This window comes from Phoenix dactylifera, unplaced genomic scaffold, assembly GCF_009389715.1.
Source record: "Phoenix dactylifera cultivar Barhee BC4 unplaced genomic scaffold, palm_55x_up_171113_PBpolish2nd_filt_p 000416F, whole genome shotgun sequence".
Taxonomy (NCBI): Eukaryota; Viridiplantae; Streptophyta; class Magnoliopsida; order Arecales; family Arecaceae; genus Phoenix; species Phoenix dactylifera.
In genome coordinates, this window is record NW_024067856.1 from 299,122 (window position 1) to 304,356 (window position 5,235).

Consider the following 5,235-nt stretch of genomic DNA (forward strand, 5'->3'; position numbering starts at 1 on the left):
ATGCACACTCTAGCATCTGTGATATGCCAGCAGATGAGGGAGGAGATGAGATCGATGATCACTGCTGAGTTGGCCCCCATCCGTACCTCACATGAAGCTCTTCTACAAGAATTGAAGGAAATCAAAACTCAGGTAGAAGCTACAGCATCAGAGTTGGTTCATGTGAGTACCATCCAAACTATAAGATCAATTGAGCTACAGGAGAAATTGAAGATCATATCAGATGGTCTTCAAGAGTTGACAAGCCCTGGAGGCAGTGTAGGCACCGTGGCTGCCCAACTTAAAGGAAAAATTGAAAGGGCGAGTCTTGAGTTTGAAGCACTAGTAGCAGCCTTCCATCAATCTCAGGGAGATCAGTTTAAGACTCTACTAGATTCAATAAATGCATTTATAGAGGCAGCGACTAGAGCTATTGAGCAACGTCGCCGGTGAAGGACATCTTGTAGACATCTAGGGTTCTTCTTCTGATAAGTGCTTAATAATTTATAATTTAGTTATCTTTCCATAGCACTTATCAATGTTTTTAAACTGATAAATACATATTTTACCATGAAATTGAATAAACATTGAAATAAATTTAAATTATGGTAAGAGGTAAATAATTCTTTTCTTAAACCAGATTCTGAACTTGTCTCTCTCTTGATTGCAATCTTTCATGAAAACTACAGAAAAACATATAAGGAGATTGTATTGACCCGGCTAAGGTTATAATTAAATGGGCTTTGGTCTTGATTAGATTAAAAGTTATAATTGTATGGAAAAATATTTGATTAACCCTTTTATTAAGTCACGGTCCTGCTTTTAGCCTTGTTGAGTCCGGTCTGAAGCAGTTTAACAAAAATTAAACGACATTGGGCTCGAGAGTAAGTTCAAGCAAATCAACGATCATGACCCACCTCAAACCCAAAGTCAATTTCCAACCAATTCATTATTTGCCTTCATATAAAATTTATAAATTTAAAACAAGAAAAAAATAATAATGAATATAATAAAATTAATAAAAATCAGTGGATTTACTGTTCATATGAACAGTGTCCCGTGAAAACACTGTTCATATGAACAGTGTTAAAAAAAATTATTATATAAAACTAAGTTCACTATTTATCTTCTTCCCCCCCTCCCCCGCATGGCATCTCGGCCGTCCACCTTCCTCCCATCGATTCCACGGCTTCCTCCGCGTCTCAGCCGGGATCCAGCATCACCGCGTCAGCTCCGTGCCAGCCGCAATCACCGCGTGCCATCCGCCGCCCGTTCCACCTCCCAGCAGTCAGAAATCAGCCGAGCTTCACCCGGATTCGTTCCAAGAAGAGATCCCATCGATTCCCAGCTCCGATCCCTGTGATTCAGCCTTCACCGCGATCCCAGCCGACTGCATTCAACGAGCCGGTAACCCAGCTCCTTCCGGATCGGCACCGTTTCGAGCTCCATCCCTATCTTCGCCCGAGATCATTCCCAGCAGCCGGTAACCCAGCGCGGCATTCATCTCTAGCTCCGTCCCCGTCTTCTCCGAGATTCAAACATTCCGCATTAGCCTCCCAGCGATCCCGCGGCGCCCTTCATCCGGAGCCTCCTCCTTCCGTTTCTAGCCATCAACGAACGCGAGATTCAGCCATTCCCACGGATTCACGCCCTTCTCCAGCGATCCCGCATGCAACAATCAAGCCTCCGCGAGATCATTCCCAGCATCACGCCCCCCTCCTCTCTCAGTGGATCCATCAAGGGGGAGAATGGGTATAAAGAGGGTGGCCATCGGCTTTGAGAGGGGAGGTCGGTGGAGAAGAAAACAGGGGAGACCCCCTGTTTCGGTGAAAAGAAGAATCCAGCCGAGAGAGAAGAAGAGAAAAAAAAGAAATAAAAAAAAGAGAAAGGAGGGGGAGAGAGAGAGTATTTTAGATATTTTGGGAATAGCCTTTCATTTGAAGATGGCAAAGGATTTCTTCAGCCAACCAATGGAGATGACGAGTACCATGAGCAGCTAAGCCTCGGTTTAGGGGTTTGATGAAGCCGTGGATGAGTATTTATGTTGCATTTCTTTGATTTTTAGCATTGTAAGACAGTTGTATATTTAATGAAATTCTGATCTTGAAATGTCTTGTTTAATTTGTGTAAGATGTTTATCTTGTAGAAAGCCTCTGCATGAATTAATATAGTTTATCGAAATCGAATCCAATATCTGTGGTTTGGAGGAGACTGTTATGCAACTACCAGATTTATCTTTGAGAAATTAATCATCAGATGAATCATGCTAAGTAGGACAGACCATGCCTATCCTTAGAGAAGATGGTTTGTACCAGGCCTAGATGACTCATACTGTGGGTTAGATTTCAACTTTTTGTATGATTGTCCTAACTTGTAGTTAAGAGCAATCAGATCATACACACATCTAAATCATTGAAAGCATCATATTTACGAATCCATCGGTGGATTCTAACCCTAAACATCTCTTCCCATAAAATACTCCTACTATTGCATTCATCTTACTTTTAGCTCTTATTAATCGATAACTCAAAAGTCTTTTTACTTTAGCTTATGCCCTTTGAATTAATTTAGTTAAATCAAGTTAGCAAATTCTCCTTCTTAATTTACTTTTAAAAGAAAAATAACTTATTCTTCAATCCCTGTGGACCGACACCCGTAATCACTATCCTACAGGATACGTGCTATTGCGTGGTTTATTTTTGAAATTGAAAGAACCGATCAATTTTTGGCGCCGTTGCCGGGGATTGCTAGCATAGTTATTTTTCTTATTAAAAAAAATATTTAAAAATTAAAAAAAAAATTTTAAAAAAAATTTCTATTATTGTTACTTTTCTTATCTTCTTTTTCTCCCTTACTAATTTTTATTTATTTTTTTATATATTATTTGATCAGGAATCGAGGAAAAAAATCTGGGATGATCAAAAGGAGAACTGCTGGAAAAGAAATGCTGTAGAGGTTTAAAAAAAAAAATTAAATTGCTGGGGAAATTTCCTTTGGTAACCTCTAAACTTTTTTTATTTAAATTAATTATTGGCTTGAAATTTTGTGGGGATTGTTTGATTTTAATTATAGCAAAATTGTGAATGCATGCCTGATACACATACACAAATCAATCTGCACATAGTAAGGGCAATCACCCCAACAAGATAAGAGCCGGATTTCATCACCGGACTCTTGCCCAACTTCGGTGAACTCAATCTCACATAGTGTCACTTTAATTAAAATTAATTAGACGTTGGCTCCTAGGGACATTCGAGCTCAATAGGACGAAGATCACCGAAGGTTGCACCAATTTCGCTCTGTGGCTTAGTTGATGTCTAGGCAAGCTTTGTCCCTATAAGGAAGACAGTTCATCTGTTCGAGGCAAGTGGGTTTTAAGTGGGACCTTTGCGAACGCATCGTGACCCCTCCACTTACCTGGGAGCTTACCTGGTCAACTCGGTTCATTAAACCGGATTGGAGGCTTAGGTGCCCTCTTCAAACCAGTTAGGAGCTGTCTAGTGATTTTAGGTCAAAGACTAGGATTGATATGCTTTTCTCTTTTATTGCATGCTTGATTGATCGAGTACTAGTGTATGCACGGTAGTCGTTCTAGAGTACAAAATCTATTACCTTTCGACCCTGAAATAGAACGAACCCTTAGGAACATTCGAGCTAAGATCAAAACATTAGGATCATCCCCACCTCTTAAGATGGCTGAAGAACAACCCAAACTCCTGAGGGAGTACTTTACTCCCACTATTTACACTTCCCCATCTTGCATTCGATTACCTGAGGTAGCAGCTATACAATATGAAATAAAGTCTAGTGTGATCCAAATGCTCCCATCTTTTTATGGGCTCACCAACGAAGACCCATACAAACATTTAGATGAATTTCTTGAGATTTGCACCACTATCAAGATTCAAAACTTCACTGATGATGCCCTGAAACTTAGGTTATTCCCCTTCTCCCTTAAAGATAGAGCCAAACAATGGCTGAATTCTTTAGAAGCTAACTCAATTCGTTCTTGGGATCAAATGCAACAAGAATTCCTTAAAAAATACTTTCCTATAGGAAGAACGAACCAGTTTAGACGTGCCATTACAAGCTTCTCCCAAACCGAGGGAGAAGAATTTCATGAAACTTGGGAGAGATTTCGGGACCTAATCCGTAAATGCCCTCATCATCAAATACCTAAGTGGCAGCTAGTGCAATGTTTCTATGACGGTTTGACGGAACGAAACCGTCAGATGATCGATGCTGCATGCGGGGGGACTTTCATGCTTCGAAATGAGCATGAAGCATGGCAACTATTTGAAAATCTTAATGAAAACTCCCTCCACCATGCTTCATGTTCTCGTCAAGCATCCCCGAATTTTCAAAGAAAAGGGGCCATTTGTGAAATAAGTCATTCTATGGACCTGTCTAGCAAGGTAGATGCATTGTCCCATAAGATTGACCAACTAATGATAGGAGGACATGTCGTTAGCTCTTCCCAAGCACAAGTGTGTACTATCTGTTCTACCCCATCGCATCCAATTCATGAGTGCCCCTCAGCACCCCAATATTCCGAACTCGTGCAAGAACACATCAATGCTGCCCAAATACAGCCCAAACCGGGTAATGATCCATTTTCCAATACATATAATCCGGGATGGCGGAATCATCCAAATTTTTCTTGGAGGCAGCAAGCTTCTAATACCTCCCAACCCTTCTCCCAAAATTTTCAAAACCCTCAGAATTTTCATCCCTACCGTCCCTCAACCCAATTTCAGCATCCTCCTCTTCCAACCCAAAGAAATACAGCCTTTGAGGAGAAGGTGTTGACTGCCCTTCAAGGTTTGGAGGCAAACACACAACTATTGCACTCTCACACGCAATCAATTGCTAAGCTAGAATCCCAAATGGATCAACTAGCTAATGCATTAAACAAGCGAGAGGAAGGTAAGCTTCCAAGTCAACCAATGAGTAATCCTAGAGGACAATATGTGACTCAAGAAACTCGACTAAATCATAAGCAAGCTAATGCTTTGACTACCCTAAGGAGTGGACGTATAATGGATAATAAGGTTGGGGAGGGTAACAATAAGGAAGGAGAAGAAGAAGAGAAGAATGTATCACATGAAAACCCAAAACCTTCTTCAGCTAGTCCACCATCTGCCACAACCCACATTCCAAAGGCTCCATTTCCTGAAGCACTTAATGCACCCTCCCCCTTTAACAAGAAGGGAACTTCATTAGAAGAGATGATGGAGGTCTTCAAACAAGTTAAAA

General features: G+C 40.9%; 1 non-coding gene across 1 annotated transcript; it reads right to left on the reverse strand.

Moving 5' to 3' along the window:
- Positions 1-4,047: 4,047 nt before the first annotated feature.
- LOC120105995 lies at positions 4,048-4,153 on the reverse strand. The gene has a single exon (XR_005508245.1). It is a non-coding gene; the product is annotated as a small nucleolar RNA R71 (small nucleolar RNA).
- Between the last annotated feature and the right edge of the window lie 1,082 nt (positions 4,154-5,235).